At 39.9% G+C, this 24,879-nt stretch overlaps 1 long non-coding RNA gene across 3 annotated transcripts in view; it reads right to left on the bottom strand.

Moving 5' to 3' along the window:
• Window positions 1-24,879, bottom strand: part of LOC136790494 (uncharacterized) — a 53,864-nt gene that overhangs the window by 20,180 nt on the left and 8,805 nt on the right. For all 3 annotated transcript variants that reach the window (XR_010830502.1, XR_010830504.1, XR_010830503.1), the window contains exon 2: window positions 23,138-23,197. This is a non-coding gene — a long non-coding RNA (uncharacterized lncRNA). The remainder of the gene's footprint in view (window positions 1-23,137; window positions 23,198-24,879) is intronic.

Genomic DNA, 24,879 nt, shown 5'->3' on the forward strand with positions numbered 1-24,879 from the left:
CAAGAGTGCTGAAGGAGCTGGTGGATGTGTTTGCCAAGCAATTTTCAATAATTTACCAGCAGTTCTGGCAAACCAGGGAGGTCCCAGTTGACTGGGGGTTGGTGAATGTGAGGTCCATCTATAAGAAGGGCAGGAAGGAGGATCCATGGACTTACAGGCCTATTATTAGTCTGAACTCGGTGCCAGGGAAGGTCATGGAGCAACTCATCTTGGGTGCCTTCACATAACACATACGAGACAAACAGATGATCAGACACAGTCATCGTGGGTTTATGAAAGGCAGATCATGCCTGACTAATGTGATTTCCTTACATGACAAGATGACCTGTCTGGTGGACAAGTGAAAGGCTGCGGATGTTGTTTACTTGGACTTTAGCAAGGTATTTGACACTGTTTCCCACAGCTTTCTCCTGGAAAAACTGGCTGCTTATGGCTTGTACAGATGTGCTGTTAAATATGTGTAAAAGCTAGCTAGATGGCCAGGCACAAAAGGTCATTGTGAAAGCAGTTATATCTGTTTGGTGGACAGTTACAAGTGGTGTTTCCTAGGGCTCATTATCGGGGCTAGTGTTATTTCATAACTTTATCAATTATGTTGATGAAGGGATTTAGTACACCCTCAGTAAGTGTGCAGATGTCACCAAGTTGGGTGGGAACGTTGATCTGCTTGAGGATAGGTTCTGCAGAGAGATCTGAATAGACTGGATCAATGGGCTGTGTCCAATCACATGACATTTAGCAAGTGCTTGGTCCTGCACTTGAGTGATAACAACCCCATGAAGTAATATACAGGCCTGGGGAAGAGTAACTGGAAAGTTGCCCAGCAGAAAAGGACCTGGGGGTACTGGTCAACAGCCATCTGAACATGAGCCAACAGCTAGTTAAGATGGCCAAGAAGGCCAATAACATCCTGGCTTGTATCAGAAACAGTGTGGCCAGCAGGACTAGGGAAGTGATTGTCCCTCTGTACTTGGCACTTTTGAGACCACACCTTGAGCACTGTGTTCAGTTTTGGCCCCTCGCTACAAGAAAGATATTGAGGTGCTCAAGCATGTCCAGATAAAAACAACAAAGATGGTGAAAGGACTAGGAAAAAAAAAAAAAAAAAAGACATTAGTGACAGCAGAAGGAACTGGGCCTGGTTAGTCTGGAAAAGAGGAGGCTGAGGGGAGACCTCATCGCTCTCTACAACTATCTGAAAGGAGGTTGCAATGAAGAAATTTTCAGGATCTCTTCTCAAGTGACAAGTGATGGGACACGAGGCAATAGCTTCAAGTTGCACCAGGGGAGGCTTAGACTTGATAACATGAAGAATTTCTTCACAGATAGGGTGCTTAAGCATTGGAACAGGCAGCTAAGGAGGGGTTAGCTTTAAGGGCATAATGTTGCAGACTATTATACAGTTATAAGCAGCAAATAGGATTTCATTCCAGATGCTCTCCTGATACCAATGTCTTCATGGTCCTCCAATTCATAACATACTATATGAAAACAGTACTCTGACTGCAGAACAGGCTCTTCGTATACCTTCATTTGTTGCCCTGTCAGAAAAGGGTCAGTGTATAAACAAAACTTGTTGCAATATTTGTTTGGAAAGAAGGTTCTTTTCCCCATCCTAAAAACTCCTAAAGGCTTTCACCCCTAATGAAATGCAGATGTCTACCATGCCATTAGGAATGAAAGATTTTGCTTACCACAGTAAGTATATCCCTTCTTTTTCTAGGGAAGAACAATAATCTTTTTCATCCCTTTCTTGTGAGAAGTGTACTTGAGTCCCCATAAGAAACAAGAAATGCAATTTTTACTGTATTAAGAATGATTACATGGATAATGATTACTAAAGATTACAACATATTTTTCTTGAGTTCTTGATTTTATTTAATTCAACCAAAACTAAAAATCTAAATCATGCATCTTCTTTTTCTTCACTGACATTTTATCGACAGTTTTATACCTTAAGATTTCCTTTCTTTCATTTCCAGACACTTCTGTATGCTAGATGAAAGTTCAAAAAATACTTTGATAAAATCTGATAAATAAGAGAAAATTGAAATGACAGACATTCACGTGTTCTGGTCCTAAGCAATGCTTTTTCCTGTGACATATTTCTACTCTCTTACATTTAAAAGAAAATAAAAGAAAAAAAAAAAAAGAACTTTACAATGATAAGGATAAAACTTTACAATACTATGGTTAAAAGGTAACTTTTTCATGTTCCATTGCAAGCCTTAAAATCTATTTTCTTCTTACATGCCGTCATCTGTAAATATGACTTCATCTTTCTCAGTTTGACAATGATAGCTGCTTTCTGAGACAAATTTTTCTACCAAATCTGCACTTGCCTTATGGTCACTGTAACTGCATCATATTTCCTTAGGTAGCTTAAGAGAATATCATGCAATAAAGTATGAGAAACCTTATTAAGCTCAGAATATATCACATCATGCACGTACCTTCCCATTATCAATTTAGCCACTTAACCTGTCAAAGAAGAAAATTAGATTTATTCAGAAGAAAATTAGATTTATTTGATATGACCTGTCCTAGATAAAGAATACTGGCTAGTTTTTGCCTTGCCTTTTGGCTATTTGCATTCTTACTGCTTTATCTTTTGTAGAGATAGATATATAACTTCTTAAGTCATTGTTTCTGAGGCCAAATTAAATTAAATGTGTGTAGTTCTTGATGGACTTTTTTTTTTTTTTTTCAAATTTAGGATTATGCTTGTCCTGTTGCACTCCAGTCACTTTTCCTATCATAATCAATTCCTTATGGAAACTGATAGCCATAAGTCAGGTGGAAACATATTCAGGGGAAGAAGGTAGAGAAGAGCAAGTTGAATAAAAGAGGAGAGGAAAAGAGAAGAGGAGAGGAGACGAGACGAGACAAGACGAGACGAGACGAGACAAGTTTCTGTTTCTGAATGAGAGTAAGGCAGTCATACCAAGTGGTTTGGATTATTTTGGAACATTTGTTTATTTTTTAAAAATGTAGGTAAGTGTAAAGTTCTGAGAAACTGAATGTAGAACACATCTATTCATGGGGGACAGAGGCAGACAGGAGTTATACCTGTGAATGGTGAAGCATAAACACAAAGAGCTAAGCAAACGCTTAAGTAAACACCTATCCACCATTTTCCCAGACTCAAGTCAAACATTTGTCCTCACCCTCTTCCTATTCTCAACTCCCTTTCTTTTGGCTGTTGGTTTCACTCAGTGCCAGCATTTTGGTGAAGCAAAATGTTATGCAGTAGGCTTGGATCATAAACACAAAGGTTTATTTCTACAATTAAGTTTTTCTTTGTATGTTCCTCCAATTCTCCCTGCTTCTGCCAGTCTGGATTCCTCCACAGGCCACAGTCCCTCATGGATGATCCTGACCTGCCGTGGGTCACCCAGGGCTGCATCCCCCTCAAGGATGTCTCCACCCCAGCATAGGTTACCCACAGCTGCAGTACCTCAGGTGATTCCCGCTTTGGCATGGAGTATTATCTCCAAGGGAATGCCTCCAGCTGCATATCTCCTCAGAAGCTTGTCTCTCTGTGCATCTCCAAATGCATCTCCTCCATGCGTCCTGCCAAGACCATCACCCCACATTTCTCCAAACAAGTTTTCTTCATAGGTTTCCTCCTCTGGGGGCTGCTGCTCCTTCTTAAATATTTCTGAGCCATGGCTCTTTGCACTGCCATACCTGGCTACAGTCTTGGAGTGTGATGGGTCATCTACATGCATTTCATATCTATCTGTGACCAGCCCAGGGCAGCTCACACCACTTTCCACACAGGGCATCCTGCAGCCCCGGCACCAAAACCCTGTTGTTTTCACCCAAAACAAGACAAAAGCTTCCAATTAAAAGTGATGCTCACAATTTAAGCAGAAAGGATAATTAATCATGAAAACATATGAAAAATAAGACTGATGGATTTTCTGTCTATTGAAGACTTGAAATGAAAACTGGATATTTTTTGAAATACACGCTTTATTCAAGCTCAAGTTACTACTGACTGCACATAGGGTAATAAGTTAAAATAAGTAGGTAGAAGAGTATAGAAGTGAAATATTATAATCAGATAGTCTCTTCTGTCTTTAAAATTTCTTCGGTTATGTCTAGAAAGCTGAGACTATAAAAAGAAAGCTTCAGGAAGCAGTAAGTTAACTATGCAGTCAAGAACATATGCACCATGCATCTCAATTCATTTAAGTGGCAATGTGATCTCTGTTAAAGACAAATAGAAGATTTTTTTTTTCTTTTCTCTCTAGGCAAGATAGAAAGATATTTTTTCAGACAAGAAATGTGTGATAATAAGTCTGATTTATATCATATTACTGCTGATGTAACTATACTTTACAACATTGTTGCAGGTTTGGGGAGCACAACATAAGAAAAATATAAAACTATATTAGAGAGTGTCCAAAGGAGGGCAACAAAGATGGTGAAAGTTTTAAGGGGTAAGACATATGAGAAGCAGCTGAAGTCACTTGGTCCAGCCTAAAGAAGAAAACACTGAGGGGCAACTCATGGCAGCCTACAGCTTCCTCACGAGGGAGAACCAGGACGGGAGGCGCTGAGATCTCCTCTCTGGTGACAGCAACATGGAAACAGCTCCATGGGAACAGCATGGAGCTGCGAGAGGGGAGGATCAGGATGGGTGTTAGGAAAATATTCTTCGCTGAGAGGGCACTGGGACAGGCTCCCCAGGTTTAATTTTTGTGTAGTCCTGTGTAGAGCCATCAGTTGGATTCAGTGATCTTTGTGGGTCCCTTCCAGCTCGTAATATTGTACGATTCTGTGATTCTATGATTATATTGTGATAGAATAGTTAAGTTTGGAAAGGATCCCCAGAAGTTCAACCCACTGTTCAAATCAAGGACGGCTTCAAATTTAGACCAGGTTGAGCAGGGCAATGTCCTGTCAAGGTCTCAAAACCTTCATGTATGGAAAATCTACCACCTCTCTGGGTCCCCTGGTCCATGCAAAGCAAACCCTTATATATTATCTACTCCAGACTCCTAACTATCTCTACCAGTCTCTTTCTCAAATTGTGAAACACAGAAATGAATGATACATCCTCAAAAATGCTAAGTAGAAGGAAAAAAACAAAGCTTCTTTCAAATCCCTGGCAGCACTCTTTGTTAGGCATTCTTATTTTGTTTATATATATACATTTTTTTTCACTAACCCCATAAATACAGGGGACAGTGAATTCAAAATTTAGATGATATATTCTATTATGAGCTACTTAAAAATTCTACTTAAATAAATGAATAATGCAACATAAAGATAAAAACAAATCTTTCCTTTAACTAACAAGTCATCATATTTAAAAGAACAAGAGTTCAGCTCAGTTCAGCTTCTTGTAACTAAGTAAAGTGCCTAAGTGAAATATAATTGCTGTCAGCTGATGGAATTGATTAGTTACCCATTACTTCAAGTAAAATAATTCCAACCTTCATAATTTCAGATTAAATTAAAAGAACTGAAGTCACCAGCTGTTCCTCAGCAGTGGAAAAACACATGCAGATTGTGCACCATGTTCATAAACAAACTTCTCTGTACAGGAGCTTAGTGTGTGCATAGAAAAGTCAGGAAAAAATGGTAACAAATGGTTGGGGGGTGAGAAGTGGACAGCAACTGCCAGGAGATTACTAAGAGACCACAGACTCAAACTTTAAATTATCTCAGCAACAAACCAAAGAGAATGCAATACTAGGTTTCTGTACATGTCTGGATAGTATGGAATGGCCCAATAAGAACTGAATGGAGCAATTTCTCTGAAAAAAGAAAAATGACAAATTTTTTGAAATGGAAACACTACAACTAGAGTTTGCGGTGAACAACAGACACCCCAGGTCAGCAACCAAAAGGTCGTAGGAAAAGAAAGTCTTTTTTGGAAGTACTGACAAAGCAGAGAGTTGTGAAAGAGAAATCCAGAAATTACTTTGCATGCCTTCACTTTGTAAATACACATACTCCTCCTCAGCACCTTGCTGTATTTCAATCTTTAGACTCTATTTGTACCCACTTCCTACCCACTCTCTTCCATTTCCATTTTCTCTCTCTTGCTCTGTCAACACTGACTACGTGTCCTTGGCTCCACTTGGTTTCCTTTCCCAAGCCATATTTGATTCCCCTGCCATTCCTGCAGCACCTCTTCAAATTTATTTATCAGATGGCTTCATGATTCTTGGTTTGTTCTTTCCCAGACAGTCTCAGTGTCCACATCCTTCCGGCCCATGTCTCCCCCTGAATGCTTGTTGACTTCCATTTTTCTAGTACCTCTCTTCAGGTCCTCCTCATCTTGTCCAAACTGTTTAAGCTTCTCCCACCCACCAAACCCAGTGAGCTTTCCTATTTTTACCCCCAGTCTCTGTCCCTGTCTTTTATCCTAGATCACAGTCTCAGCCTCTTTGACAAGTTAGTTCAAATCTTGCACAGGTCTCACATGTATTTTTTTTTCCCTTTAGTATTCAACCTGGGACAATTTCAATCCCACTCACTTCAGGTTTTCAAAGACAGCATGAACAAAATATCATAGGGTCTAATAAAGGAAGAACTTGGCAGCACTAACTTCTTTGCTTGTAGCAGAAACAGACCTGCTAACACAGATATCAAAAATAACACTTCCACTGAATTTCAGAGAAATAGGTCTGTCACTATGTGACAGGAAAACATGCACACATATCTCTAATAATCACGTTTCAAATAAGAAATGTTACATATAAACCAAAACATTTCCTTCTCCTGAAAATTCCATCTTCCCTGTAACTAAGGGATATATTTTTTCTAAAGGAAAAAACTCATCAAAGAGGAATGTATCACTCTTTTATGGATTTTTAAAGTTATCTATTATCTTGTTCTTGGCAACAAAGAAATACAAATGATAGAAATTTGGCAAATAATGGGAAACTGGAGCAGGTTCCTATAAAAAAAAAAGAAACAGTTGAAGATGACTGACGTTGGATCTTCATCTATCTATCTGGAAAACATTTTATTTTGCTGTAGGATCTGCAGCTGAGAAAAAGTAATATAATCTTATTTTTAATAATATAACTAAACACTTCCTATAGTCATTGTTTCCTGTGGAAAAAGATCTTACACTTACCTCAGACAAGTTCAATTTTATGTTATGTTCTGCAATGAATAAATATCCCACCACTCTATGTTTTACTTGGAAACAACAGTATATGTCAGTATGCACAGCTGGGATTTTCTCTTATGAATTTGCTTTCTTTCAAGTAAACACATTTTTCTGTAAGCAATACTAGCAAAAGGGCTAAAAAAATTTCTGTGCGCTCATTTGCAGAATCTGGCTGGACAGGGAAGATGACAGCCTTTCTGCAGCATGTAACTGTTTCAGGAGTTAAGAAACAAGCTATTCAAAGGTTATTTTAAAGGTAGAAAGTTATTAGAGCTGAACTATAACACACACCAGAGAAATTTTAGTTTATAATCAGCTTCCCAGAGTGATGCTCTATGATGTTACTGGGACTGGTTACTGGAGAAAATTCATATACAAAAAATATGTGAGTGACACTGCACCCAGCTTCTTTCTTTTTCCAGTCTACATGCTACTTAAGCTCAGTAATTTGCGTTTAAGATCTGCCCAGAACCACATTTTTCCATGTGCCTGGAAGACATTATGATTATTGATGAAGAATTGTTTCCTTTTTTCCCCAAGCAATTTAGGCTTTAGGGAGTCCCAATTAATCTTTGAAAAGTGAAAAATAATCCTCTTTGAAGTAATCAAGTTTGGCATCCCTGTGTCCTAGCAGCAAACTAGCCCTTTCAAGAAGAATAGGGCAGCAATTTAATGTAAAGAACATAAGAAGATCTTACTGATGGCAAAAACATTCAACCTCTACCTGAAAAACATATGAAAGTTCTGCAACTCTTAGACTTCAGCCCACACCACCTCATAATTGAAACCAAACAGGGAGATAAACCCTCCTCTTAAGGCTATTAAGCTTTTTCTAAGCCTAGATTTTAAAACATCCTGAATTACAGTGTTTTAAGTTTGAAACATTTATTTGCTGTAACAGTGATAAGCAGGAAATCCTAGTTAGATTAGTATACTATTTACAAAACATCCAAGGGCTGTTCTTTAATAGTTCAATTAACATCTGACAAGGATTTGAGCAGTAAAACAATCGGCTAGTAAAATCCAAATTGCCTGCTATTTATTTACATTGGTTTCAAACACTGGTGTTTTTAGACAGCTGAAGGCCTACAAACTTGCACCATTCTAACTGCTAATAATACAGTCTGTATTGCTCCCTAAGTGAATGCTTCCTTCAGTGTGATCACAGCTCTACTCCTTCACTGACAATTCTAAGAATGCTGTAAAATAAATTGGTGGCTTTTGAGAATGGCTTTAGACCAGGACCAAGACAAACAGGTGACAAATTAAGGTACTTCCCATCTGGCCAAGGGGTGACAGATGGATTATTATAGATTCCAAATTGGCAATGACTCACAACACCAAGATGGAGAAAAATAATCATTATCTGGATCTGATTAAAAGGGTGAAGGCTGCAGGGCATGTGAAGGACATGATGCTGTGTTATACCCACCATTTGTGGTACCATGGCTACAGTTCTCTGTAGAGAACATGAAACCAATTCCGTGAGCAGCACACCACAGTCATGAGAGAACAACACAGAGGAGAGCCACAGGAATACACTGAGCTACAGGAAATATAACTTATTCAGACAGATTTAAAACATCAAATGTGAAGTATCAAAAGACTGAGAACAAGAGTACTGTCATGAAAAGCTTCTACCAGAGACATTACAACAAAAAAGAGACATTATACAACAAAAAGAGACATTATAACAAAATGCTAATGTGCTTATCATTCAAAAAGATGTTTTAGGCTTGATATATGGAAAAAAATCTAATGTAAGGAAAATTGCTAAATGGCACTTTATCCACTTCTTAAGAGAGAGAGAGAGAGAAAGAGTGAGAGAGATTACTTGTCCATGTTGCCAGAGCAAATGTAGAGAAAAACAAACGAGAAACCTAACTTGTTAGAACACATTTGTTTATCAAAAAAATGGTATCTCATTTTTTAGTTAGAGTCTGCTTTTAGATGTGTTCACAAAGAATTAACATGAGATGTGGGTATCAGGTTTCCCACCTGGGAACTTTCAAGAAGGCTGCCTCAAGCCTTCATGAGTTGGGCCTTACAGTTGCATAGCACAAGGCCCAGAACTGATAAGTAATGTGGTTCAGTGCTATGAAATAACTTCTGATAGCATATAGCAACTGCTCAGAAACAACAAAAACTAAGTAATTTCTAAACCGAAATAATTTCTCATGTAATTTCAGTGAAGACAACCGATTTTTTATCATCAATGATTTCATCTCTTTCTGTTGTCAGTTTAAAAAAAAAAAATCTTTCAGTATAGCTTAAATTATGGTGAGCAGAAAATGACATTTAGAGACTCAGGTGCATGCATCCTTGATAAAGCATTGCCCACATCACCTTTTTCTTTCAAAGGAAAAATCTGCAGACAGCTGACATGGTATTCCTTGGGGGCCTTGCTAAATAAGTAACTTAAGTTTGCTTGGAAATATTACTGAAAATAACTATGAATATAAAACTTTGAACACGTGGAATTAAATTAAATATTACACAACTTTCATCCATTCACATTTATTTCAATAGAAACTGTAGATGGAGATACCATTAACACTCTATTAACTCAGTCTGCAAATCATTTCTAGTTCAGTCTGTGATGAGTCATTTAATTTTGACTTAATTTATTGATCTCTAAGATGAATATTACTGTAATCTCCAATCTTATAAGATTCCATAAGTCACCTCATTTCCCTTTAAAAAAATTGTGTGACATATCAGATATAGTCAAGACATATCAGATATAGTCAAGACAGATATAGTCAAGACAGATATAGTCAAGACAGATATAGTCAAGACATATCAGATATAGTCAAGAGTACCTTGGCTAGCAAACGTGATGCCCACCTACAGGGTCCGCCCCTCTGACTACTACCCTCTTTTGATAGTCCAGGATGGCAGTGATGATATTGATGAGAGAAGCCTGAAGGCTATCAAACGGGACTTTAGGGGACTGGGACGGTTAGTGGATGGAGCGGGAGTACAGGTGGTGTTTTCATCCATCCCTGCAGTAGCAGGGAGAGGTACCGAGAGGACACGGAAAGCCCACCTGATTAACACGTGGCTCAGAGGCTGGTGCCAACACAGAAATTTTGGGTTTTTTGACCATGGGGCGCTTTACTCGGCACCCGGCCTGATGGCCGCAGACGGGTCCCTATCTCTAAGGGGAAAACGGATCCTAGCCCAGGAGCTGGCAGGGCTCGTTGAGAGGGCTTTAAACTAGGAAAGAAGGGGGATGGGGCTGAAAGAAGGCCTGTTGGAGCTGTGCCGGGGGGAACAATGGCAGAGCCAGGGAAGATGGCAATGGCCCGGCTGAAGTGCATCTACACTAATACACGCAGCATGGGCAACAAACAGGAGGAGCTGGAAGCCATCGTGCAGCAGGAAGGCTATGACTTGGTTGCCATCACGGAAACGTGGTGGGACCACTCTCATGACTGGAGTGCTGCAATGTCTGGCTATAGGCTCCTCAGAAGGGACAAGCAGCACAGAAGGGGTGGTGGTGTGGCTCTCTATATTAGAGAGTGTTTAGATGTTGAGGAACTTGAGGCTGGGAATGATAAGGTTGAGTCTCTGTGGGTTAGGGTAAGTGGGAAGGCCAACAAGGCAAGCATCCTGGTGGGGGTCTGTTATAGACCGCCGAACCAGGATGAGGAGACGGATGAGGAGTTCTACAGGCAGCTGGCAGAAGCCGCGAAATCGTCAGCGCTTGTTCTTGTGGGGGACTTCAACTTCCCAGACATATCCTGGAAGCACAACACGGCACAGAGAAAGCAGTCTAGGAGGTTTCTGGAGAGCGTGGAAGATAGCTTCCTGATGCAGCTGGTTAGAGAGCCTACCAGGGGAGGTGCCCTGCTAGACCTTCTGTTCACAAACAGAGAAGGACTGGTGGGAGATGTGGTGGTCGGAAACTGTCTTGGGCAGAGTGACCACGAAATGTTAGAGTTCTCTATTCTTGGCGAAGTCAGGAAGGGGACCAGTAAAACCGCTGTCTTGGACTTCTGGAGGGCTGACTTTGAGCTGTTCAGGACACTGGTTGGCAGAGTCCCTTGGGAGGAGGTTCTGAAGGGCAAAGGAGTCCAGGAAGGCTGGGCACTCCTCAAGAAGGAAATCTTAACGGCTCAGGAGCGGTCCGTCCCCACGTGCCCAAAGACGAGCCGACGTGGAACTAGACCGGCCTGGCTGAGCAGAGAGTTGTGGCTCGAGCTTAGGAGAAAAAGGAGGGTTTATAATCTTTGGAAAAGAGGGCGGGCTACACAGGAGGACTATAAGGATGTTGCGAGGTTGTGCAGGGACAAAATTAGAAAGGCCAAAGCTCATCTGGAGCTCAGTCTGGCTACTGCCGTTAAAGATAATAAAAAACGTTTTTACAAATACATCAACGCAAAAAGGAGGACTAAGGAGAATCTCCATCCTTTACTGGATGCGGGCGGAAACTTAGTTACAAAAGATGAGGAAAAGGCTGAGGTGCTCAATGCTTTCTTTGCCTCAGTCTTTAGCGGCAAGACCGGTTGTTCTCTGGATACCTGGTACCCTGAGCTGGTGGAAGGGGATGGAGAGCAGGATGTGGCCCTCGCTATCCATGAGGAAATGATTGGCGACCTGCTACGACACTTGGATGTACGCAAGTTGATGGGGCCGGATGGGATCCACCTGAGGGTACTGAGCGAACTGGCGGAGGAGCTGGCCAAGCCGCTTTCCATTATTTATCGGCAGTCCTGGCTATCAGGGGAGGTTCCAGTCGGCTGGCGGCTAGCAAACGTGACGCCCATCTACAAGAAGGGCCGGAGGGTAGACCCGGGGAACTATAGGCCTGTTAGTTTGACCTCAGTGCCAGGGAAGCTCATGGAGCAGATTATCTTGAGTGTCATCACGCGGCACTTGCAGGGCAACCAGGCGATCAGGCCCAGTCAGCATGGGTTTATGAAAGGTAGGTCCTACTTGACGAACCTGATCTCCTTCTATGACCAAGTGACACGCTTGGTGGATGAGGGGAAGGCTGTGGATGTGGTCTACCTTGACTTCAGTAAGGCTTTTGACACCGTTTCCCACAACATTCTCCTCAAGAAACGGGCTGCTCGTGGCTTGGACTGGCATACGCTTTGTTGGGTTAAAAACTGGCTGGATGGCCGGGCCCAAAGAGCTGTGGTGAATGGAGCCAAATCCAGTTGGAGGCCGGTTACTAGTGGAGTCCCCCAGGGCTCAGTGCTGGGGCTGGTCCTCTTTAATATCTTTATCGATGACCTGGATGAGGGGATCGAGTGCACCCTCAGTAAGTTTGCAGATGACACCAAGTTAGGTGCGTGTGTCGATCTGCTCGAGGGAAGGAAGGCTCTGCAGGAGGATCTGGATAGGCTGGACCGATGGGCTGAGGTCAACTGTATGAAGTTCAACAAGGCCAAGTGCCGGGTCCTGCACCTGGGGCGTAACAACCCCAAGCAGCGCTACAGGCTGGGAGATGAGTGGCTGGAAAGCTGCCTGACGGAGAAGGACCTGGGAGTACTGGTTGATAGGCAGCTGAATATGAGCCAGCAGTGTGCTCAGGTGGACAAGAAGGCCAACAGCATCCTGGCTTGTATAAGAAGCAGTGTGGCCAGCAGGTCTAAGGAGGTGATTGTTTTTAGAGTTCACATTCAGAAAACTCAGAAGTCTTCTGAAAAGTTTTGAGAAGTTTTATCTGATCCCTGATGCAAGCATTAGTGTTTCTAATCCTGAGGAGTAGGACACATATTCAAAATAAATACATAAATAAATAAATAAACCCACAAATAAATTAAAAAAAAATAAATAAATAAATAAAGCAGGCTGTAGTTTTTATAATACCTTCTATCTCCTAGGAGCAACTGTTTTACTTCTAATATTAAAAGTACAAGTCTTGTCCCTAGTTATGAGTGCTGATAGTTCTTGTCTAATAATGGCCCTGTGGTGACAAACATTTGGGCTGCATCACCTCTGCCTTTGTACTGTGCTTTTATAACATATGTGAACCCCACTATATGTGGCTAGATCTGTCAAACACAGTAATTGTTTTCTGCAAGAGAAGTATCTGAAATGCCGTCAGTCATATGCATCAGTCAGAGCATCACCATAGTAAGTATATGTGTACATCCACATACTGAAGGATGGGTGAGCAGAAGAGAGCGAGGTAGATGGAAACAAAAGTGGAACAGTTAGTAAAAATATGAAAGATGGTAGCTAAATGACAGGTGAATATAAAGAGTCAGTGATCACATTCCTTTTGTGAATACCTTTAAGGTCCAAGGAGATCTCAGATAACACATTCACATATTAGAGTGCGATGGATATAGTGTATAATGAACCTATGGAAATGTTTGGCAACATTTAGTAGTGGAAATTTGGTCCTGCTTCACCACCTAAGTGAAAGACACCCACATCTTTACCAACAAAGAACAGCTTTTCTTGCCAGCCAAAACAGAATTAAAATATAATAATAATAATAAGCAGAGCAAAATGGAAATTTAACTTCCCTTTATCCACACTAAGTCAGGATTAATTTCATCCATAGATTCCCTGAGAAATATTCATCCTCCTTGTCCTTGGATATTTCCTGTGATGGAGATGTTACCAGCTGCCTCAGTGATCTATTACAAGCTCTAAAGACACTTGCAAAGTAGTCAGAAAATTTTCCCTAATGCCTGCCCTGTGTTATGAGTTCTGACTGAGTAGCTATTATATTTGACAAGGTAGTTCTGTAGCCTTTGTGTTATGAGTTGGGTAGAGATGAGATAATGAAAGAAGATTGATTTTTCAGCTGTAGGTTTTATTATTTCTCCTTTGGGGGTTACTTGAAATGATCACTTGCCTACACCACCTGTGGATCACACCAAAGTTCTAATAACCTCAGCTACCCTGGGATTTCATCCTCAATACTAACCAGTCCTCTCCAGCTGCCTGCATAGGTATTTTGGCAACCCCTGGAGATGACAATCCAGCCAACTAACTACACGCAGGCAGGACTTCTCATGTTTCAATTTGTCTAATTGCGTAGGCCTAGTTTTTACTACGCCTTATCCAAGTATTACCTCTTGTCACTGGTAGGAAGAAATTAGCTCTATTCCTAAAAACTTGTTTCTTAATATTGCATTTCATATGAAATATAAAGTTTGTTTCTTAAATATTAGATGAGGTTACATCCTAAATTCTGCCACCTGGCATAATTCGGTACAGCCCAACTTGACTCTTAAAAAAAATGCCACTTTAAAAAAAAAAAAAAAAAGTGGGAGCATGTGTCAATTATTTGTGAAAACAGTATATATCAACTTGGCTTGAAGCTAACAGCAGTTATTCTAAATGCTTGACCCAGCTAATTCTCTATTTTTCTAACAAACTCATTAGTAGGATATGAAATTATTAATGACAGTGTTCCTTTTTTCAGTTTTTTTTATATTTTTACAGGCTAATACAATTTTCATATAGTATTTCTGGATCCTTTATTCTAGACTTTATGCTCCACCAAGTTCTACCAAATATCCTCAGTCAAGCAATCAAAGTTTGTTGTGAGCTTTACACTTTTCCCTTTTAGCATGTCTTTACCAAGTAAATACCATACTGGTATTTACCGACATAAAGCAATCATCAGCTTACTTCATCTGTCTCTAGATCCCTTTTCCACATGATAAAACAAATCATCAGTTGCTTTATTTCAACATAGATCCTCCAAAAGTAGTTTGCAGCAGCTAAACACTGAACTCACTTACACGTGTTTGATTCACAGATACAGGATGCACAGACACTAGGATAAATGATCTGAAAAGGCTAATTAGTATGTGACAAGTAACATGTAGCAATTCAGTTTTCAATCTCCATGGAGTTGTGTTGAAATGAAGTTTCACAGGCAGTAATCTGGAAGACTGGAAATTGTATGAACAAGCCAAAATATAAATCTGAATTTTAGCTAATTATAGAATGAATGATGTTATATGCTTCTCTCCAGGGAAGACACTCAACAAATTATAACAACTCCTTTTTTAATGAGGATTGACCCACAAACTATTTTCTCACGTTGTATAAGAAATATGTTTTCTTGGTCTCAGCTTGTTCTGGGACAGCTTATTTCTCTAGGTTTTAAATTGTTTCCAAATATTAACAATTCATGCAAACTTTGAGGATGAAATTCAATCTGCTTTTCTGGGCTGCAGTGGCTAAATATCTTCTGTATGTCTGATATTTCTTGGTGCTTGATGAACACTGACCAGCCAGCACCAACTCTAAATCTACAATTTACTCCTAAGGACTCTGCCTCTGAACCAAGAGAGTTTCTGAGTGTACCTGGCACTGAAAGACCAGTGTTCCCATCTTGTCCATCCTCCCTGGGATGAAGTAGGACCAATGAGTTGAGTGAGGAAAAAAGAAAGAATTGAGTGAGAGAATGGGACAGCTGTGTGATAAGTATGGAAGTTGGAAAAGGGGGGCTGTGAGTTGTGTGAATGTGACAAAAAGCTGTGTAATAACATTCACCTTCTCAGTGGAAGCATGAGGCGTGCAGGGCTGAAAGTGGTCATCCCCTAAAACACTAGAGCCTATGCCCTTATAGGGATTTGGATGCACCTCAGAGGCAAAGCCCACCAACTGCACTGAACTTTGTTTCCTGCCCACCACTCAAGGCCACTTGCCCCTTTTCTGAGTGTTCAGCTCAGCTCAGTTCACAACATGTTTAGGAAACCAAACTTGCTTTGGGCGGAGTATGTTCGGGTGCCCATTTTGGTCAATTCAAATCCTAGTAGTCTGTGGATTTTGCCATGCATAGTTCTCAGAGCTTCCTACTTTCTGCATATCCTCCAAACTTGTATGCAACTCTCCAGGCACCTCCAGACTTTCCTATCATGTGTTATGGAACACAAATCTTATGAGGAGCAGCTGAGGGAACTGGGCTTGTTTAGTCTGGAGAAGAGGAGGCTCAGGAGAGATCTTATTACTCTCTACAACTGCCTGAAAGGAAGTTGTGGGGAGCTGGGAGTTGGCCTCTTCTCACAGATAGCTAGCAATTGGACAAGAGGAAATGGCCTCAAGTTGCACCTGGGGAGGTTCAAGTTGAAAATTAGGAGACATTTGTTCTCAGAAAGAACAGTTAGGCACTGGAAAGGGTTGCCCAGGGAGGTGGTGAAGTCACTGTCTCTGGGGCCATTTAAGGAAAGGTTGGATGTGTCATTTAGGGACACAGTTTAGTGGGTAATGTTGGTGGTAGGGTGATGGTTGGACCAGATGATCTTGGAAGTCTTTTCCAACCTTAATGATTCCGTGATTCTATGATTATCCTCATTGCAACTCTCCATGCCATTAAAGCCTACCCACACACCTTTTTTCCTCTTCATCCACTGCATAAAGTCTTCTCCCTTATGGGGAGATGAGTAACTTTGTTACTTCAGTGGTCAGACAACTTTCCAATTCTACCTTTCTACTTTCCAGTTTTAACTTTCCAATTACACCTTCTACCCCACTGGGGAGGTTAGTATGTAATGATTTGTGCTGCAAATTAAACTTACAGGTACAGGAAACAAGCAATTTCCTAGCAAAGGATCATTGGTAGATGAAGGTAGGTGTAATATAACAAGGAAGTCCACCAATGCAGAAACCCAAATACAGTTTCTGCATTACTGTAGGAGCCTTAGATGCTTTAGGTTACCTAAGGCAGCTTAGAAAATGACCAGCCATCCCATAATAGAGAATGGAGATGAATATAGTGTCTTAGTTTTGCCTATGTCTGCCCAGTGACAGATCACTTATTATTTTCTTGGAAGCACTTCTAAGTTTGTAAAGAACATGCTAGCAAATTTTGTTTGTAATTTTTATTGCTAAAGTGCTCTTCAAAAAGCATGATTCTGAATAAAGCTAGAGTAAATAGAATATATAGATATATTCACAGTAAATATATGCACAGTATATATGCACAGTACATAGAATATATTCCAGTAACACTCTACAATAGAAAGCACTACTTATTAGATTTTTAGATTGTTTCTAGGGCTCTGAATTCCTGGTGGTTTTACATGTCAAGTTGTTTCCCATGAGCAGCTTTCTACATACAATTCTTAAACTGTTGCCAGATATAAAAGCTGAGAATTGTTTAATTCTCCATTGTGACAAGTCAGAGGAAATGAATGGTTACAGCAATGCTCAAGAGCAATATTTTGATGTGATGCAAGTTACTGGGAATATCTGTAGGAAAGTGAACTTTTCATGAGTCCGGAAGGAGTGTTACTGACTAAAAGTAAACAGAAGAGAAAGCAAAATTGCCCTCAGTGCATGTCTTCACATGCTTCTGCACAAAGATACTATTAGCTACAGTTTTCATTTTGAAAGCACAGTCTGTGGAAAAGAAAAGCTAAGGAGTAAGAAGAGAAGTCCAATTAATACCATGATAGGGGAGACCATCAGTTCCCTAGACTCCTGGAAGGATCATCACTGCAAGTGTTATTAAGGCAGAGAACAAGTTAGGGATATGAGTGCAAAAGACCACAAGTAATAAAAAAGTATGTGGACAACTCAGTCACCACAGCTGCTTTTCCTTAGTAGCAACCTGTTTATATGTCTTTAAGAAAAATCCTTAATTAATCATTCCACATGGCATCAGAGAAAAGGAAGACTGACAATGCTGACAATGTTCATCTACCAATGCTCAAAAGGAGCTGGTAAAAGTGATATTAGAGACCCTGGCAGCAAAAAAAAAAAAAAAAAATATTTAAGGGCAAAAGCATCAAAAGGCCAGAAGTACACAAAGAAAGAGTAGTGCATTTGATTGATCATGTCTAATTTATATTACCAATGAAAGATGCTAACATTATTTTTTTAGAAAATCATTAAGTTTGTACTCTCCAAAGTGGGTGTTTATGTACTATTTCCACACAGGTAGTTACCAGAATATGCACTGTCACAATGCAGAAGAGTCTCTCTAGTTGTACCTGATGACATTTTTTTTGAATGAAGATGAAATTATTGTCACGAAGTCATGGCATTGAAAGAATTTGAATTAAGAAGCAGACATAACTTCCTATGTGGCATTGAATCTCACAAGTCTAGAACAGCTACCCCTACTTTAAGAAGTCCTTAGGTTTCTGAAGAGCAAAGCTCTATGTCTTCTGTATCCAAGTTCCCTGGATTGTGGCTTCTGACAGATTTTAACACAATAAATTTTGTTTATACAAATAAATCAGTCATGGAACATATTTGGTCACAAACAGCACATAGACAATGGTTGTCAGGAAGTAACTGCCTCAAGAATAAATTCTAGTTAAAGGAATCAGTGCAATTAACAGGCTCTATTGTCGCTTGCCAGAACTTGTTCCAACAAGCAACCAAAACACACATCCTAACAAAAGAGTATTTTTTTCTCCAAAACAAAGCAGTCTATTTTCATACAAAGACAAAAATACGTTAAAAAAAAAAAAAAAAAAAAACCTTGAATTTTCACTTTGTGCACCACAGATAGCTTTCTGTGAGGAAGCCGTATCTTAACATTCCCGGCTCACTTATGTTCCGAGAAAGGTTATATATATTTTTTTTTTTTGATCACATAAAGCATAATAAAATGGCTGACTGTAGACTGAACCATAACTGCAACACTCTCATACTGTGAAAATGTATGTAAATATTAAGATAAACACACAGCAAACAACTCTAAATGCCAACAAGATATCTAAGTGTTGTAAAACATTTGTATGGTTTATTTTCTCTGGCAGGAAATTCTTGGGATAAAACTGAGAAATGCATATGGTTTATGTGGTTTAAGGAGGTTGTATGGAAAAGAACACAAAGGAGAAACAGAAGTCACAGTGAATTTCAGAAAACTTCAATTACTCAGTAACTAGTTGAATAAAAATCTTAATAACTACATTAATGCCTTGAGTTAATATTCAGCATGGTGTTAACATACCCCATAGGAAATATGTTGCCCCTTTTAGCAACCTAAGTTGTTTTTTTTCTCTCAGAGGTGTGGGACTTGAAGACTGTAAGAGAAGATTATTTTAAATTTTTGCCTTCATCATTCACAAAATTAGCCAAAGTAATGCCTGTGGCATTGAAAAAGACTTCCTAAGAGACAGTTCTGGAATTCACAGAGATGAAAAGTGGAAAATATAACAAGTTAACTTTCTGATTTTGGTGCATCTTTGCTCGCCTCTCCATTTGAGATAGGTGATCATAAATGAAATGTATGAATAACACATGAACAATTAGTACTTTAGGCAACTAGATGGGTAAAAGAGCTGGTCTGACAATCAGGCTCAGAGAGTAATGGTTAAAGGATTGTATTCTGGAGGTTAGGGGAGTATTGTGGGGTGTCATTCAACATCTTTACTAATGACTTGATGAGGTGACAGCAAGCTTGCAGATAGCAAGAAATTGGGTGGTGCAGGGCAGGGCCATGGACAAGATGGAGGAATGGGCCAACATTAAAAAAAAAAAAAAATCAGCAAAAAGAAGTGCCAAGCCCTGCCCCAGGATGAGGTTGCCTGCATGGGGAGCAGGTCTGCTGGAAAAGCCCTGCAGTTCTGGCAGGCAGAAGGCTGAGTATGAGCCAGCAATGGCCTTGGCAGCAAGAAGCCATTCTGGGCTGTATCTTACGAGGGCATGGCCTGTTCATCAGGAGAAGGGATAATCACCCTTATATCTAGTATACTGGAGCCTCTTTTGCAGTCCTCAATAAAGGAAAATCTTCAATAAACAGGAGTGAGTTTAGTGGAGGCCACCAGCATTTTCAAGACTGGTTCATTTGTCCTTACAGGAGACACTAAGGGAACTGGACTTGTTTAGCCTGGAGAACAGATGTCTTTGGAGAAAACTAAGAGCAACCCTCAGTGTCCGTGTGGTGCATATCAAGAGGAGAGAAACAAGCTATTCCAAGTGGTGCATGGTGGGAGGACAAACAACAAAGGGCATAAGCTAGAGCAAAAGAGGCTCGATTTCAGCATTAGACAAAACTTTTTCACCATGAGGATGGTCCAGCAGTGGAAAATTTACCAGAGAGGTTTGGCAGCCTCTATCTTTGGAAGTTTTCAAGATCTAACTGGATAAAGTTCTGAGCTGACTAGTCTGAGCAGGAGATTGGACTAGAGACCTCCTGAGGTCTCCTCCCACCTGAATTATCCCCTTATTCTATGAAAACCATGCCTTCTCACTGTCAAGGCAGTTTTGCAGGTTTATTGGTCTCAGCAATCTGAGAGCCTGGTATGTAAGTATGGCTAAAGCAAATGACACTGCTCAGGAAGGAAGCAAATTTCCATCCTGTGCTTTAAAATGAAAAACGACATTGCAAAGCAGCTTTATCATCCCAAATCACAACCATCAAGTAGTTTTTGACAGTGTACCCATCACTGTAAGAATGTGGATGTGAAGAGTTGGAGTGTATTCACAAACGGTTTGGAAAATACAGTCCATGCTTCAATTCAAGACATTTTACTTTTGGTTTGCTTCTCTTTCAGTATGTACTCTATGGTTGTTTTGTGCTCGTATTCTGATTTAACTGTGAGAAAACTAATGTGAGCACATCAAAGTGTGAGAGCAGTTATTTGTATCAGGTACCTTTTTTCTAGCAGGGATCTAGTCCAACAATAAAAATGTGTTGATTTATCCAACATATTTATATTTTGTTTCTCTCTGACTGAGAGTACTGAGGATGAAGAAAACTTTAACAGCAAGTGTCAGGAGAGGAAGGAAACTGTCAGGAAAATGTTGAGATAGTTAATAGTATCTCATTTAAAGATATCAGATATGTTGCAACCTTAAAATACGGAGTAGGATTACTTTTCCAGAGTGTGGAGGTCGACTTTGATCTTTGATCCTTGTTCTCTGAAGTCCTCTCAACCTTCTTATTGAAATATTTGAAGTTCAAATAAGGTCTTGTGCTAAAGGCACAAGTCAGAATATCTGGGCAGCGTGAACTACATCTTTGACAAATAACCCTATTACCTCACTCCTTGTCTGCAAGCCCAGGATAATCTTTGCTTTGCTGTACTTTACTTATCATCTTTTGAAGATGAATTCAGAGCATCTGAGTGAATATAGTACATTCACTAGTGTTTTCCTAATATTCTCATCTGCAGAAGTGAGTTCAGACAGAAAGGACACTCTGAATCATACCATGCCAGGTGTTAAAATGTATGCACAAAGTTTTCAACAAACCAACAAACAAACAAACACAGAATGGACTTCAGCAATTATTAGACTGATTTATAATATCATTGTAACAACAAAACAATAATAATAAATTTGTGATTAATTATTTTTATGTTCCTGAAACAACATGATCTCAGCTCATAAGCTCAAGATATCCTCCACATTCATGAAAGGTAGGAATATTTTGTAAACAGAAGCTGAGTTTCTCCATGTAGTAGGATGTAGTTTCCACATACACTTCTCTCAGTAGATGACTTACAGAAAGAACAAATATTTCAAGACTTGTGATAAAACTGTGATCATTGGAAATATGACATATGAATAAGCTACTTGATTCAAAATATTCACTAGAGGCTATCTGTTTAATACCGAGAGCTTCAAAAGTGTTCTTAAGAGCTTTAACTAATACATTAATTTCTGTGTGCACTGGGAAGCCATTTTACTTAGCAAACATGTAGAGTTCCAATCCTTTTGACAGGGAAAAATAAGAGAACTGAGCAATAATAATCAACTGAGTGATGTTAAATCAAAAATACCATTAGTATACCAATAGAAGGAGAAAAATGCAGAATTTAACTAACAACTTAAAAAGTCCACATGGAATATAATCAGGAAATGGAGAAGCACTTTTATTTTTATTTTAAAGAATTGGATGGAAAGAAACAAAATCTATCCCCTGGAAACCTGATTTTCTACACATATATTCAAATATGAATATATAAATTCATATTCCCACTACTGTTGGTTTAAATAACACACAATAATAATGGCCTCTACTTTGTCACTGAATGTCCTTTTCCACATCTAAATGGAAACTATGCTTCTGGTTGGAAATATGCAATCTGATCTCTAACCAGATCATCTCCTTACACAGATGCATATAATGGCTTTGCCACTGGAACGTCATATAATTGCAGTACTACTCAAGTCTCTATAATACATAATTAGAGAAGGTTGCAGTTTTCTTCCATTTGTTTTAGTTCTTGAACCATTTTTCTTAATGAGACATTTCTCTGTCATCTGGAAACACCCCAGCAGTTGAGATCCTGTCCCAAAGCACTTTATTACTCAAAAGGCATATTTCCATTGACTTCACTGGATTTTGGATCAACACCTACATTTCCTGTTTCAAGTAAAGCCTGAAGTGTGCCACGTATAATAACTAAGCTGTTGTCTTAGTCCCTTTAAGAGTAAAATTACTACCAGTTTGTTACTTTCTTTAGTACTGTTCTTACTGCTTTTTCTTGAGCAATGTTGTTAATCATTTAGCTTGTTACTTCTGTCTCCTTCAGCTCCCTCAAGCTGCATTTCATTCAAATTCCTTATGATTGTCTTAATTTTCTTCACAATTACTTTTTAATTTGTAGCACTAGATACATTTATTACTCCATTGCCCCCATTTCTCTTCCTAGGTCAATTCCTTTTTCTTAGGTGATACAATAATTGCAGTTTCTATTATTACCGTATCATCAATTCATTTAATGCTCTGACATTTTTTCCTGCTATGACGTAATTTTGAAAAACTTTTAATAAAGGTTGTCCCAACTCCACCCACTCATCACTTAGTTACAGGCCAATTTTTTTGTTTACTACTGACATTTAACTCCCTCTGTACTAGCCAGGTTTTTACCCATGTAATTACACAGAGAAATAGTCAAAAATACATATTTGCCAGTTTGGCTACCAACTTAGTTGATCCGAGTCAAAAGACTATCTAACAGGTAGATTAATTCAACTATCAGCCAGCTTTTATTAAAGCTTTTGCCACCATCTTAAAAACCTCTTCCATGCTTGTGTTAATCAGCAGTTTAGTCGATGACTAACTAGTGGGTTTTTCACTTCGACTTACCTTGACTACAATTTCCTCACCTTATGACTGCAGAAAATGCTGTCCAAGCTTCCACTTCACATATAAGCACAAGGGGAGTCCTGAAACATACCAGATAAAATAATAATTGTGAGGATAGATGACTATTGTTTGTAGTCTGGCCCAGTCTTTGGCCATGTCTATCTACAGCCACAAACAAAAGTCCAGTACCAGGGTCCATCCAGGTGGTCCCATTAGGATAAAAAGGAGTTGGGGTCAGAGACAGGGATGGAGATGATCAGAAGTTTGGGGGGGGGGGGGGGGGGGTGGCATCCGGGAGACCAAATACTGACAGGGATGTGGATGGAGCTAGAGAGTGACTCTGCTACAGAGTCACTTGGGCAGGGGTTGATGTCTCTGGTTGCGGCTGAAATGGGGTCCTGGGTAATGAGAATGGGTGGAGGATACCCCTGGTGGAGGCTTGACACGGATGTTATGGCGCTCTCAGGGCCTTGGCAGACTGTCTAGGTTTATGTTACCTTCTTGCCTTTGATACATTTGATTGCTATCAACTACTACTTTGGATCCCATATCTTCTGTAAGTCCTTAAGAGGGACTCCTCAAATTGATTCCTGAAACATATCTCAGAGGGAGAAAAATCAGTGCAACATATAGACTCCGAAAGTTTGTTGGTATGCCAGTGAAGGAGAGTGCTTATCAGTGGGATGGGCACTTCAGAAAGTCTGGAAATTCATATATTTAACGTATATTCTACAGCAACGCACCAGATAATCAAACCACTATCTAACACCATGGTAAGAGCAGGGCATATGGGCCCACAGAAGTCACTGGGTAGTTTACGTAGACTTGGAGCTAGGCAGCCAGGAAGTGATTGTCACCCAGACCGTCTACTGAGAGACTGTTAGGGTTTGGTGTCTGGTTCTCAAACCCTTGTCAGCCAATCAGACAGAACACCATGAACCCAGGGTCTGAGAGCCCCACTGGATGCTTCAGACAGGGCCTGCAGGGCTTCTGTGCTCTGAGGTCTCCAATAAGGGGCAAAGCAGTCATACTGACAATACATCATAGCTCATACAGAGATCTTCTGGAAATCCTGCTGCTGGCAGAGCTTTGTTTGAACATGAAATCTCCAGGTTGTGATGAACAAGCAATTTCCAATGAAAATCATGATGCTATCTAAATTTCCAACTAGCTTAGCTGGTTTTCTGTGTTTAACCACAATGGTTTGCCACTGATTACAGCCAAAGGCTGCCATCCTGAAAAAAAGGTAGGTTATTTATGCAGTTTTCCCCAGAGTAAATTGAAAGTAAAATCTCAGAAATATATCAGCATTCTTTTTACAAGCACATAAACATATACTAACAGTTGAGGACTAAGAACTGCCATTTACTTTAATTCACCTGTGCATGTTCTTAATGCTAGTAAAGTGTGCACAGCTTCTTTGAACAATAAGTTGAATAAATGGTTATTTCTTATTTGAAAGACCAATAATGAAATTGCTTCAGATTTTCATGTGACAGCATCTGGCATTCAGTACACCTCCCCAGGGCAAGGTACTATTGGAAGATAAATTAAGCTGTTGATGCATTATCTTATTTCCTGTGGCAAAGATTTTGCTCCTGGCTCTGGAAGCAGACAAGCCCTCACAGTCAGCTCTTAACTCCTTCTGGAATCTTGGCAATGGATTGCAGGGATTTTTTTTGTGGGTTTCTTTCATATAGAGCATTTCTACGACATAAGTAAATGTTTTATGAGGATTTGAGAACTAGGGAGCTGGCTGGGC

This window comes from Anser cygnoides, chromosome 3, assembly GCF_040182565.1.
Source record: "Anser cygnoides isolate HZ-2024a breed goose chromosome 3, Taihu_goose_T2T_genome, whole genome shotgun sequence".
Classification (NCBI taxonomy): Eukaryota; Metazoa; Chordata; class Aves; order Anseriformes; family Anatidae; genus Anser; species Anser cygnoides.